General features: G+C 35.0%; 3 long non-coding RNA genes across 3 annotated transcripts; all 3 read right to left on the reverse strand.

Annotated features, from left to right (window-relative positions):
- Positions 1-1562: 1562 nt before the first annotated feature.
- LOC147511604 (uncharacterized) lies at positions 1563-2417 on the reverse strand. Its single transcript, XR_015217034.1, has 2 exons — positions 1930-2417; positions 1563-1850 (listed from the first exon to the last, which is right to left on the reverse strand). It is a non-coding gene; the product is annotated as an uncharacterized LOC147511604 (long non-coding RNA).
- A 2866-nt stretch (positions 2418-5283) lies between these two features.
- Positions 5284-7870, reverse strand: LOC147511605 (uncharacterized). Its single transcript, XR_015217035.1, has 4 exons — positions 5928-7870; positions 5741-5820; positions 5436-5554; positions 5284-5349 (listed from the first exon to the last, which is right to left on the reverse strand). It is a non-coding gene; the product is annotated as an uncharacterized LOC147511605 (long non-coding RNA).
- Positions 7871-10119: 2249 nt separating this feature from the next.
- Positions 10120-11677, reverse strand: LOC147511606 (uncharacterized). Its single transcript, XR_015217036.1, has 3 exons — positions 10716-11677; positions 10373-10620; positions 10120-10252 (listed from the first exon to the last, which is right to left on the reverse strand). It is a non-coding gene; the product is annotated as an uncharacterized LOC147511606 (long non-coding RNA).
- Positions 11678-15293: the final 3616 nt, after the last annotated feature.

Here is a 15293-nt window from a genome sequence, read left to right on the forward strand (position 1 = left end):
TCCAAAAAATAGATTGGTGAGGGTATAGCTACAATATACTAGCAGAATGTATGTGCTATGTACGTGGTTAATATTGAAAAGTAAAGAAGAAGCAGAATGAATATATCAGTTTTAGGTGGATAGTAGATGTCTATACATCATGAATGAACACGTACTTGGAAACTCACATTATAGATTTGCTGCATCTCTTTAAAATAAGAACACGTTGATGCAATATATCTTTACCAAAAAAATTAAATAAATAACACATTGATGTGTATCAGCACATTATCAAAGATTGAAAAGTTGTATACTTATACATCTGTGCAACATTTTCCAAGATCCAATTCATTCCAATTTATTTCAATGCAACAACCAAAAGGTATAAAGAAAGTGTTAACAACACCATCATTGGCATACATCTTACAGTTAGTATGACATTTTGAATATATTTTGAACACACTATTACATCCTTAATCAACATATTACATCTTCCAATATCTATGCAAGGTTATTGTACAAAGCTAGTGTCCTTTAGATCCCACACAACTTTTCGAAGGATCATCAATCCTGCATAGTAACATATGTAACATAGTAGCTATCTTTGATTAGAGTTCAAATGTCCAACAATAAGAAGAAGAAAAAACTTGTGGCGCAGCTTGTTGCACATTTGTCCTAATTATTTGTAAAACTCGTTATCATTATCAATAAAATTTCCATTTAAGAAAAAAAAACCAAAAAAACAATCACTTAATAGAATGGGTAACTTCTTAAATCACTTAATAGAAGATGAGTTAGTAACTCATCCGTTGACATACCCTGCCAACAATATGTGGAGCTTTGTGGGAAGTGAAAATTAATAACCAATGTGTGAAAAATGAACTATTAAAAAAGGAACCAGGGCATGATGTGCTAAATTATCTGAACATCCAACCATAATATAAGAGAAAAGCAAAACTCAATCCATCAAGCACATACATACAATCAAGCTTTCCTCCTTGAAGTAAACGCGGCAGTCAAAGTAAGAAATTTCCAAAAACCATACATAAAACATTCTTTGAGAAAGGGTACATGAAGCATGACTCTGAATCAAATTTAAGATTTGTTCAAAGGAAGTTAAGAACAAAAGCTTAAAAAAAAAAGAAAAAGAAAAAGAAAAGAGTTTGGTTGCACTAGAAACTTCACGGTAGTATTTCCTTATTCTTTAGCAAATATTTTACGGAATAGTGAGTGAGCGGGTTTGCCAAGAACAACGTCTAACAACTAAATTCAGACATTTAGTAAACCATTGTGTCAAATGAAACATAACTTTTTTTTTTTGGTAATAGATGAAACAATTTTACTAATGTGTAAAGAAGTTTTGCCTATGACTGTTCATTAAGCATGTAATCCAACCATTCAGAAGCAACCATGGTCTTAAATCTGCTGCTCTCATTGCAAACAACAGGAAATAATGTAATATATAGATATAAATAAGCATAAAAGTAAACCACTAAAAAATTTGAGTCACAGATATACAATGTGCAAACAATTTATATTCAGACAATGAGTGAAACACAACAATATCAGGTATTCAAGTTCAGTTTAGCTAAGAAAATATATAATATTGGAAATACTGAAAATAATATATAATGTCTATTCCATTAGCACATGGGCTAATACAAATGTCGAGTGTATATAATCTGGTTTAATTTGACATGTGTAGGCTCATATTCGGAGTAGAAGACCTGTAGCTGAGCGATGCTTGAGACTTCGACAACATGCCATGTTGCGAAAAACCAACCTCATACTGCACAAATGGAGGTTGAAAACTCTGTGTACTGTAAGGCCCCAAGCTGAAGCTCTGATTGGGTAGTAAGCCTTTGACATACCTGTTGCAATTTAAACAGCCCATTAATAACATGGCAAGTTGTAAACTCCAACTTAGATATATAAGATAGAAGTAATTACCTTTCATAACTGCAGTCGTAGTCTGGGTCACTATGATCTTTTTCCTTGTCTCTGAGAATTGCAACTCTGGACGGGTTGCCATCCCTAGTGGTAGGAGTCTTCTCTATTTCATTGATAGAAATCTTGGATCCTTCCGTCACATCTCTTCTCAAAGAAAAAATTCTTTCGTCAAGTGAACCCTGAGAAGGTATATATATCTTCTGAATTAAGATTGCTTGAGCTATTGAAGATGCGAGCCCGTGTTTTGTCATACTCATCTTTCCTCTCTTCCATAGTTTTCAATGTGCTGTGTTTATTTCCTACACCATTTCCCCCATTCAGAGAAGTATTCTGTGACCTCTACTTAATGGCAATCTTAACCCGTTCAGGCTTATCATTTTCCAACTATTTAGTAGGAACTTCGAATAGACACATAGCAGGGCCACACCCCTGTTACTGTTGGCTATCATTAGAGAAAGAAAGCAAACAATGTCAATGTCAACTAAACCTAGAGATAAAAGACCGTGAAACCAAATAATTAATAAAACACTTAGAATAGCACTAATTCCTTCAAACACTCTACACATAGAGCCTTTACCATGATATTATGGTTAGAGTATTAATGATAAACTTTTCTACTATTATGAAGTAAGGACACGGCTTCAAACTATTCGAAATCCTTTGCACCCTTTGGTGATCAACAGGTTTTCGGCACATATCGGCCGTAGTACTTAAGAAAGATATTTCCATAACTTATATAGTTATTTGTCCTCTAATGAAAGTTTATGCTAGAAAAGAAATATCAAGTCCAATCCCCCCCCCCCCCAAAGTGAGCTTGCATTCTCTGTGTTAGATTCATTTAACACAATAACATGAACTCATATTAGGTAATGCAAGCTTTCTCTAGACTGAAGGTATAAACATAAAAAGAAAATTCAATTTAATCTAATGAGATAGAAACCCCTCATGGATTTGTACCTATTTTTTGGCTATAAATCTCCATAAAACATTTAGTATTATGGCAACACTTTTGTGTTGTCAATATATGGGTGTTTTTGTTCTTGTTATATGATCAGGCCTTACACACACAAACCATAAAAGGAAATCTATATAGTACATAGAAAAATTAGATAATCAACAAAACAAGTTTTTCTATAAATATATATGCTAGAGATGAAGATAACATAACCGACAATACCAATTCAATAGAAATAAATGCCTAACCTCTTCCCACGACTTACCCATAGCTTCAAGCAAATCAGCGTTGCATGTCTTAAATTCTACTGTGGAACCAGAAAACATTGAAGCTGCCTCCTCCCAGCCCCAATTATGTCCCATACACACGCAACAATTCATTTTCATTAGTTGCCTCATATCCATTGCAATGTGAGAAACAATGTGCCTCACAGCTTCACGAAAAAGTAGGTTATTTCAGGACCATCAAGTAGGTTGGGTTAGGTTATTTTACACACCTGTGACCAATTGTGTGGTCATTTTGGACAACTCGCAATCAGATCTGTTGAAGAGAATTGATCAGTTGGCGTGGAAGACACTTGCATAAGCTATAAGGCCTTTTTGCTGGTTATGGCTCTCTTTTTGTTCTGACTTCTTAGGTAACAAACAGAAACTTTGAGGATTTAGTCTCTAGTTTTGCAGCAGAATCTCCTTTTACACTTAAACATTACATGATTTGAAAATTGAAGTCAACATTTCAAAAGAAACAATTTGAGTGAGTCAATGAGTCAACTACTAAGGTGATGTTGATGATGCATGAGCATTAAATTAATCAATTGGGTGACAACTACTTGGATGTGATGCCTCATGGAGGGACACCAAAGCATAAGTCACTACAAGAAAAAAAAATGTTTTATATCACTCTTAAAAACAGTGACAAAAAGTCTTTTGTCACTTTTTTTTTTTCAAAACCGTGACGGAGTGGGGGTCATTTTTTTTTCCCCCAAAACCATCACAAATATTCCCCTCCAGATATGCCTATTTCCACCACATAAAATAGTCACAAATACTTAAAACCATCACAAAAAAATCATCATTTTTGTGACTGTTTTGACAAAACAATAATGTAATCATGTTCAAAAAAGGACAACTATACATGATGGTTTGGTTAAAACCGTGATGAATATATTTGTTTTTTCAAAAAATAATAATAATGAATACACGTGAAAACAAAAACCGGCATTCCACATTGAATTGAACCTGCACTGATAAAAGTTTCCTAAACAAACATAATACATTAAGTTTCAAAATATTATTCACAAACCCTAATTCTTTTGAGACTTTACAAATAAACCAAGACATACTTAGATAACCGATATATGTATTTGAATATAAATCGAAATTAAACATCCAGTAGAATTAGAAAAGTAATTATCCTAGCCTGCCAAAGCACAACATATTTTTGGATGAAGCCAACACCAGTGGTTTGGCCCAAGGAACTCCAAGTAGAGGGGGGGATGGGATTGTTTGTAGAAACAAAGACTTAGCAGTAGTGGGAGTTCTTGCAGAAGGACTAGGCCAAGTTAACAGTTTTGAGGCAGAATGCATTGCCATTGTATTGGCAATCGAGAAAGTAGGGGATATGAATTGGAGTAGCATTTGGATTGAGGCCAACTCAGCAGCTGCTATTAAGGCCTTTAATGGCGATGCTATACCATAGGTGTTTAGAGCAAGATGGAAGCGAGCGATTACACTTTTACAGCACTGGAAACTAACCCATATTTGGAGAGAATGCAATTTTAGTGCGGAGGTAGCGGCTAGAAAGGGATCCACACTACTGCAGGGAACTTTGATTTGGAGCACTAGTAGACCAGATTATGTAACTATGATAGAAAGTCCTTTTAGGGCTTTCTATAGATTTAAATGAGCGAAAGTGTATCATGTTCTGTCTCTGACATTATTTTTAATAAAATTTCCTTACTTGTGTGCAAAAAAAAAACAAACTTGTATCGTTGCTAATAGGCTACACCTCTGGTATGACTACAATATTCCATAGTACCCAACAAGGCGAGCACTACCCTCAGTATAGCTCCATCTACAACTTGCTTTTCATATGCATCCTCTGCATGCAAAACAATTAGCAAGTGTAAGTCAATACTTCTATGTCCTAAAGTGAATGCTTTCCGTATTTAAACTAGCCAAGAGCAAGCACCACCTTGTGAAACAAATGAAGAGTACATTTCCAAAGAAATGATAATGTGGAGTATTTATCACCTTGAACCCTTGGAACGAATCAGCAGTGAAAAATCTAAATGACTTACGGTGAAGGAAAGCTTACACATGGAACATAACACCAATAAAACAATATACATAAAAATAGCATTTATTAAGTCTGCGCTACCTCTTTTTGCCGGTTAGTTCAAACAAGATCACCAACCGTAATGACTATTTGCATCAGGACACCTATTAACATTCCTGACCAGATCCCTGTACACAATTGGAATTTAATCAGACTATCTATGTTAAGTTTTTGATGAAAATATCTGGAAATGGTAATTATTTAAGGATATTACCTGAACCCCAAAGTTGAACTTGTAACCAAGCAAGGTAGCTATAGGAAGCCCAATTATGTAGTAGTAGACAACATTTATAAATGCAACTTGGAACTGCCACCCTACACGAACAGCGACACCTGCGTGTTCAAGACAAGATTCTTAGCTAGACTTTACAAACCATGGTATACCAAGACTTTTAGCTCCTAGCTCATTTTGAGACCCTGGCACTGAGAGAAATCAAGAGTATAGGCAGGACGAGTAGGACACCACCTAAAAGAATTATGCTAGATCCATCTTTAACACTCAAGAAATGGTATACTCACAAAAGGATTATCTCCCAAAGCTTTCTTAACTTCAAGTAGCTTTTTGCTGGTCGATTCAGAGTGAACAACAACACACTTGCCTGCAACAGAAAATCAGAAAAGGTTTAATTGCTTACATAATATGAGATACATCCAAAAGTCCAAAAAAAATGATAAAATAGGTTTTTAAACAGTTCTACTGGTTCACCTAGTCGTTGATTGTTTACTCCTTCAAGGTATCCATCCTGTGCCATTTTATCAATAAGTTTTCGCACTGTTGTCTGGTTGGCTTCTGCATCTAGCTTTGTTACAGTCACATAATCCATAGGTAGAGCATGACACAAGGCATATATGCATTACGATTTGGACATTTAAAATAGAGCATGTACCTGTCTTGACAAGTTAATAATAGATATGTATGTGTTAAACAGTGTAAATATGAAGTCTTGGTGTGTGAGTGATAAGCCAAATTTATTGGTAAGGCACATCAAGATTTAACTTGGCTAGTGTTATGTGTACTTTCTCCATTTATCTTCATTAAAGTCTGCGAAATTCAAAATAGAAGTCGTTAAAATCTGATCGTGTTAATTCACTATTGCAAATTATTTAGGCGCTAAAGAGAGGGCATGTTCTAATGACCCTGAAGTTTAAGCCCCCAAAACGATCCATACACACCGTCCAGCTAGACCTTACCCTTTTCTAGAACTGACTCCCTAAACCATCCATCTGACTCTTATGGATAAAAAATGATAAGACCAATGATATCTAATTTAAATTTCAGTTTATGATTGATTAACAACTTCAAGGGAAAAACCTTCATGTGTGCCAATAATGATTGATCTTCAACATGTCCATCACTCTGGAAACTATGGAGGGTTGTTAATAGAAGGGAAAATCCAGTAGCTTCACCAAAAACTCTCTGAGCAGCATTATTAACACCCAGGATGTGCCACAAGGCTCCAAAAGTCTCACACTTTGCATCCGCCTGAAGCTTATAATGAGATCCCAAAACACTTGAAACCATCCCACTTTTTAGAACTTCAACCAAAGCTCCCAATTCTTCTGGATGAGTCTAGCACAATTTGAAAATCGAATAATCTAGTGGATGAATAATTTACACTGAGTCTTAGACAACTAACATGCCAGCATGTAAACCAATCAAAGCATGCATGCAAACAATGACAATTACTCTTTGATGCAAGTACTTGCTAAATCTGAAATGGAGGAATGTTCCTTGACCACTTCATAAGTTTTTCCACCACCAACAATACGACAGTTTGTACACGGACAAAGATACCAATCTAAATCCCCCGAATGGCCTTTGGCAAATTAAATTCCATAAAAGAGTCAACACCCTTTAGATATACTTAGGACATGGACTTATTTCTTTCATCCATGCCTTGCTTGGAGGAAGAGAAGACATTTCCTTCACAAGTCTTAGATCACTGCCTACTTCTATTTCACAAAAACAGGCCAAAATTATTTTATAAGAAACATTTTGCAACCCCAAATGCAAATAAGATATAATGAAAAACAAGTGAATAAATAACAATATGAAAATGTAATAATTAACATGCTAAGATAGTAAGATTCAAAGGCAATAATTAGAAACAAGCATGAACAAATGACTATCATCATAAAGTCTCATACATATCATGCTCATATTCAGAGGGATGTGTCACAATCTAGCTAAAACCACAGAACGAGCTTTAACATTCCAAGAACCCATGTGACATTCATAAATAACTTAGCTCTTAGACCATACAACCCCAATCAAAAAAATCAAATGGAATGCAATCAATGATCGAAATCTAACTAGCATTTCATATGTGTTCAAATGACCACTAAATAAACTAACAAATGAAAACGAAAACACAAGAAGAAGAAGGAAAAAAAAGAATCATTTCTCCTTAATATTCAGCGAACTAGTATTATAAGTAGATTCCTTACAGTTTTCTAACAACACTTAAATAACAATTTTTTGAGGTAATGTACCAAGTGGAGAACCACGAAAAGCCAAGAAAGAAGCACCTCGTTGTAAGCCTGTAAGAAACAAAGTCAAGGTAAAATGTGTTAAATTTAGAGAAATAAATAAGAACTTACACTTCCACAAATAATTCTGCATTGCTAAACTAGTGTCAAATAGTAACAAACAAATACATAACATTCCAACATAGTGTTTAAAAACATAGTGACAAACAAATTCTTGAAATTGTGTTTAAGAAAAGAGTCTAGGCTCACATAGTCTCAACAGTATAAAACATTTGTGTTTCTACACAACTACACATGAATCTTCCTCAAGTATACAGTTAGTGTAAAGACATCAGGATCTTTGAGACAAAGGGAGTTTTCTAAAAAATAAAAAAGGGAGTTGATCATTTAAATCACTTGTATTTCCAGCTCTAAATGTAAACCTTGCACATATTACCATTAAGCTAACCAACTTACTAAACGGGCTTCAACAAAGTTTCAAACTTGATACTTATGGAACCTAGAAAAAACAATCAGCTCACAAGCTTGTATCATCAGTTTCAATTTCTAATAGGAAAAAAGAGATGGTTAACATTCAATTATTATTCTAACAAAACCCATGACAATTTAATAAGGTCAGATAATAAAATCACATCAAAATACACAACAAAGACATAAGCTTTTACATTTTAAGGGATGAAGAAATCCTAGACAATAATAAAAACATAATAAACCCAAAAATTTAAGAAATTTGCACAACCCTTGAGTAGAAATTGGGGTTTTAGCAAAAATGAAAATTGGTGAGAGAGAGTGTGTGGCTACCAAATCTTGAGACAGATGCAGCTCTTGCCAATTTTGAGAGAGATTTGATGCTCTTACTGTCAAACACTCAAACCACTACTACCAAAGATTTACTGTCAGAGCCCTCCCACCAAATCTTCACTTTCTTCTTATACTAGGGTTAGTGAAAGAAAGAAATATTGGGTGGGGTAGTCAAATATTAGCGAAATATTGAGCGCGAAAAAAACAAGTGCAATCACTTTCTCTCTAAAATCATCTACGACAAATCCGAACCGAAGAGCACCGCGGTGTCTCGCCTCTCGATTTGGGGCGAGAACTTCTCATCCTTCCTCAACTCAAGTCAACATAAAAAATAGTACGACGGGATTCAAACAATTTAAGACGGTAATTATAGTTCCTAATTGGAGACGGGGTATATAGTCCCAAGAGTGTGTCCTAATTCTTAAATTATTGTGTAGTTGCAAGGAACCTTGGCTTCTATGAGTTCTCGCACTTACTTCTGCATAACCTTAGGTGTTTGCCCTTGTTTGAGCTGCATTACTGCACCAATACACCAAGCAATGCGAAATTTGAGCCAATGGATCAATCATTTAAGGTGTGCTTGACTGCCAGCAAGAATTCAATTGAACATGTCATAGGGTAAAGGTATCGTTGCAAGAATATTACTGGAAACCCTTTGTTTAGAAATGATGTAACCACTTTAAAACGTGTATTTCCATAATACTCCAACTAGATCAAAAATGTAAAAATGATGGTTAATGGTGCTAAAGAGATCATTTCTTGATGGTAGGATGCGAAAAGATAGCATAGGTGTGCGGTTTCTCCACAAATCAAACACACGACGAAAAACAGAACAAATGGTATTGCCTCAAATTAGATTCCACGAAGAACACTTTATTTTTCTCTGTTTAGTATATATTCAAAACAGGATTCTATTACTACAACCGAAAGCTCTCTAGTAAATAAATCATATGAAACCATTAAAGCACATAGTCACAGATGTAAGAAAGAGTTGTTCCTGCCAATAGTGTCAGAACTACCTATAGCACCATGCCAAGTCTCCTTGATATATGTAATAGATTAGTAGGTTAGACGATAATGTATTACAAAATGTATAATTGATATCGATTATTGGATATTTGTTCACCATAATTAATGAAATCAGAAGGGTATATGGAGTTTCAAGCCTTCAGGGGATATGCATGTTTTTCGATTATTGCATCAATGTCACCTAAAGTCTGAAACTTAAATACTCTACACATAATATAATTTTTGGACCTACCACACCAAAATTAATCAAAACATTCCATGATTTGTACACTAATTCCACACAAAAAAAATAATAGATTAACAGGAAGAAGAAGATGGATATAGAGGAACACTTTATAGGTTTGTAAGAGGTTTCTTATACATATGCACCTCTAACATCCCGTAAGTCTTATCAATTTTTTTTCTTAGCATGTTTGAAGCAGACTCTCAAAATTGCTAAATGAACCTCAAACAAATAAAAACGTAACCACTTTCTGCGAGGACATAAGTGAATGAATACCTTCAAATGACAAAGTCATGAACTTCAGTTCACCAAATATTATCAACATAGTCATACAAACTCATGGATGAATTACACCATAAAAGAAGGGCCACTTACCAAACAAATTACAATCCTTATTCTTTTTTAGGCTATGGACTAACCTTCATCCTGCCCAGACTATAATTCCACTGGTTAATCGTAAGCTCGCTTCTTAAACACTCCAATTTCCACTAAGAAATAGTTGCTTAATTAGGAGGGGGAAAAAATTCTTTTAGAATACAAATGAAGAAAGAAAGGGGACATTGAAATTAAGAGCAATGGTAGGCACTCAGGGATATATATAGAAGTACCTCTAACAGGAGAAGTTGCAAGATGATCGAAACTCCCTCGATATGTCCATGAAACCTTCCTCAATAATGAAATATTCATTGGAATACGACAATGCAATCCATCTTTCACTTTCAAACTTCATAAAATGCGGTATTGTCATATCTCGTTCTGCAAGGTCAAGACAAAGGATGCATGGCATGGGGGAGAGTATAACCTTCTTAAATGGGGAATGTGTCACTGACTCTATCACTAGAACCCAGTACAATAGCTGAAAAATAAAATAAAAATATTTACCATAGTTCCTAAACGAAACGACAAGATCGGAGGTCATATAAGGTTGTGTTAAATCCTAAAAACACCAACCTGTTGTAAAACCACTAGCATAGAGAGAAAGCACAGTCCGAAATTGCAACATATATGGCAGGGACGTTGAATGTTTCAAACATGATCTGTGTCTTTTTCTCCTTGTTGGCTTTGGGATTGAGAGGTGTTTTAGTGAGAAGAAAAAGGTGTCCACACGAAGCTCATTGTAAAAGGTATGATGCCATATCTTCTCCATATCATCCCAGTTGCTAACAATCCCATGCTCGATTGGGTATTTTAACGTAAGGACACCTCTTTTAAACTGGGCTTCATCTCCCACATGTGCATCTTTCTGCCCCATTGCAAAGAGCAGAAGACCATGAGTATGAGAGTCACACCATAAACACAGTTAAGTCAGGTTAGTCGAACATAAACACCGAACTACCAAACATACATATGATCATGAACATGATCCATTATCTAAAAGCTCTGTAATGAAACTTACTTTGTGCCATTCTTCCGAAAGCTCTGTACTACTCACAAGAAAATGCAGGGTTAAACTTCCTAGATGTGATGGATCAATTCATTCTTATCCAATAAAAGTGTATTTCTTTCCTTAAGAACTACTATCAAGTGTGTACCATGTCATTCTCATAAACAATGAAGGCAGAGTGTGTAGCTAAACCATCTAGATTCCCATAACACCAACAAGAAGCAAGTAAACCATGAGCATGCAGAACAAAACAACCTAATAAAACAACTAAAAAGATATTAATAAAATAAATTGTGCATTGATCATAATTGGTAATGAAGAAGAGAGTGGGAAAACCAATTGAGCCGAAGATTCAATACATTGCAAATTTTGAATTTGAGTTGTGGTTCAAAATGAATCACAAATTGTAAAACTATACTACTTCTTCACTAAACGTTGCTTCAAACTTCTATTTGGTATTTTTGCCAATTTGGACTCACTGTTTCCTTAGGACTATCTAGTATAAAATTCAATGCTTCTTTTCAGAATGATTTTTTTAAAAGGTAGTTAAGTTTTGAAATTTATAATAAGTTATGGAGATGTAGTTTATCAGATATACGCCTATCTCAAATAGTCAAATCTCAAAGAGAGTATAATTTATGTTGGCTCGCTGAAAATTCTCCAACCAAAAGTAACGATTATGCATTTAATACCAGTGTTTAAAAGTGATTGGGTACTAAGGACTAAGGACAAACTAATTAATACCTTGTGTATTGAATCTCAAAGAAATTTTGAGAAGCAGATTGAAAAAGAGCCTACAAACTAATGACAATAGATGAATATATGCACTAACATGCTCGTTAACAGCCCATGCATTTTAAGTTGTAAACGCCTTTTTTCCCCTTTGAAATACAACCTATGAAAGTAAGACTTATACTGCTATAATGAAGAAACCAGTAAGTACCTCAAGTAATTACTACTGCTCTCAGCATCCAAATAAAAATAATATGAATACCATACTAACATGTTAGAGTCTGGAATCAGTCCTTAACTTCTCCATACTCCGTAGACACTATGCCGCTAAGCTAGCATATTTTTGCCATCCACTAAACAACCAATTGCCTCAACTGAAATGTAGTTGTAGTCATTGGACTCTAAACACACTTCAAACCACATCTAAAGCAAATTATCCGTTGTGGCAAAGGATTGAATAGAAATCAGCCCAATAATCATCCTAATGAATTATGGCGAATCAGATCGACCACCAAAATTCCCCAAAATTCATGAAACCTGCTCCAATTATAAATTAAACAACACAACGCCAAAAGAAATACAAAAAAAAAACCGACGAATAAAAATTGAAGCATCACTTTACATGTAATTAGCCTTTGATTATTTGAAAAGAAACCAAAAAGAATTTAGTTCCACAAAACCCTAGTTTGGTACAGCCCCATTTAACATTTTCAGTAAGCTAGCAAGGGTCTTGTGTTCGGAATATCGGATTGTGCTTCTATTTAAAGTACGTAAACTATGTGCATAAGCTTTGTCACCATGAAAGTACAGCTTGTCAAGCAAAGACTCGGTTTTTCAAACGAAAAGGTCTACATGATTTCCACTTTTGATAGCCCCCTGCATCAAACACTGGAATTTAAACATGTATGCATGGTTGATGTACTGGTGGATTCCTTCCATTACAGTTCCCATGCAAGGAAGTAAAAAATTGTGCATATTCAGGTGAATTCATCATTACCTTTAAGTCTAAACCTGCAAGTTTAGTAGGCATTTCACTCCACCACGAAGCCAATTGATTCAGAGTGGTGTATGCCATATTTTTTCCCATATAACCATGTCAACAAAAGGACATACTGCAGGCAACGAGGCTTAACATTGTGTTAAATAATCAAGAGTGATTCAACAAATAATGCACAAAAGAACAAAAAGGTTCTTCTCATTATTATACGAATGTGAACAAGCAGACTACGGAAACGAGCTATTTATCGAACATATAACAAATCGCCATTTTTAAGTGAAAATTAGGTTTTTTTTAAGAGATTATATATACCTGCAAGGAGGAAATGCCACCCCAAGCCTTCAAGATGAGTAGCCATCATTTATGAAGCCTTCTCACTTTAATCGTCTGTGCAATTTTGTTTGGACAATCTGGACAACCCTTCCACCTTCGTGAATGTTAATTTTTTGGCAGGATACAACAACTCCAGAGAGAGAAAGAGAGAGAGAGAGAGAGAGAGAGAGAGTCTGCCCATTTCAGCACTACAATTGGCATTTCAAATGACAACTAACTTAAAACTAACCTTCATACCACCCATTGCATATCCAGTCAACACCCCACATCTAGCTTATCAAGCATGAATTTGTCGGCTCTCTTTGAGAGTTTTGGTGCTACCCATCCATCTATTGAGAAAGACTTGATTGATTTCTCCAGCGATCCTCTAGAATAGGAAAGTTTGTGTCAGTACATCAACCAAATTACTTGCTATGATCTTTTGGTGAAATAGATAAAACAAATTGAACAATTAACTAATTAACTAAATCAAAAAGATTTTTTTTTTTTTTTTTGAAGAAGCTAGAGGTTATGCAGACCTCAACCTGTATTAATTATAATTATAATCTCAAGTACATTTTCCCTTGTGCATCCTCCTTTACAATATCAATTTTTGGTTTTAATTTTATATTTAATTTACTATTTTGCCCATGAGTGTTTTGTTTAAAATCAACCCAAGATCTGACGGACAGAATTGGTTATATCTAAATGAGATGAGTGGTGGAAATTTGGAGTGGGCATGGAGTGGCTACAAGATGGAGTGGGTGTATCCCTCCCATAGGCGGAATAACGAGATTCAGTTAAAGTGGACGTTGGGCTTAAATAAATTGTATACCAAACCAAAACAAATTACATGTGGAAAATTAAATTATACAAAAAATAACATCACAAAATATATAATAGAAAATGAAAAAATAAAATAAATAACGGCAAAGCAATAATGACAAATATTTTAAAAAATATATAATACTTAATGAAACTAACGTGAAAGAACAATTAATGGGGAACCGAAAACTAGATTCAAATGTATCGAACTAACTTCAAATAATATTTAATGGGAAATCAGAAACTGGATACAAATGTAAACATTAAACTAATCTTAAAAATTAATTAATAGAAAATCGGAATATGGATACATCTATCATCAAAGAAGCTGAGAAAACTATAAGAAACTTCTTATGGACAGGAGATCCATCTCAATCAAGAGCTACAACAGTGAGTTGGGATAGGGTTTGCAAACCACTAAGAGAGGGTGGTCTGGGCATCAGAAGATTGAAAGACATTAATTCCTCAATAATTATGAAGATGGCTTGGCAGATACTGACTAAAGAGGATGACTTTTCCACTTTTCTGAAACTCAAATATTTCAATAGAGATTGTGATATTATCCAATACTACAAAGCTTCATCTATATGCCCGGGTATTTGAACACCTCTTCAAGAAGTAAAGGATAGAAGTCAGTGGGTGATTGGAAATGGTAATAAAGCGGACTTGATTAGAGGTAACTGGCTTGGCACTACCTCCCTTCAAGCAGCTCTGAACCTCTCGACTTTTCAGCTTAGAGGTTTTAATGCCAAAGTAAGTTCTATTTTAGTCAATAATTCTTGGACCATTCCTACTATTCTCCAAAATATTATTGATGCATCGGGCTTAGACATTTCCAAAGTGCACAGAACTGACCCAGAACAAGATGATTACCTGATTTGGTCCCCTGACCTAAAAGGTGTTATCTCATGCAAGTCAGCTCACAATTCCATCAGGAGACCAGCTAACCTGATTGCTTGGGCAAAATATATTTGGAATCCTTATGTGCACCCTAAACTTGCAGCAAACACCTGGAAGCTTCTCAAAAAATGTGTAGCTACAGATGTCATGGTTCAAAAAAAAGGCATCCACATGGTCTCTTCTTGCAGGTTTTGCAAATCTGACATCGAATCTTTACAATAACTTAACCCATTCTTTGGGAGTGCCCCTTCTCAAAAGGACTATGGGTATGGATCTTAAGCAGATTTCAAACTCAAATGAATTTCAACTCTTTTAATCAGGCAATGCAAATTGCTAAGTGGTGGAGCCCGAGAGTTAAGAATTTATGGACTACTGCTGT

Source organism: Coptis chinensis, chromosome 3 (assembly GCF_015680905.1).
Source record: "Coptis chinensis isolate HL-2020 chromosome 3, ASM1568090v1, whole genome shotgun sequence".
Classification (NCBI taxonomy): domain Eukaryota; kingdom Viridiplantae; phylum Streptophyta; class Magnoliopsida; order Ranunculales; family Ranunculaceae; genus Coptis; species Coptis chinensis.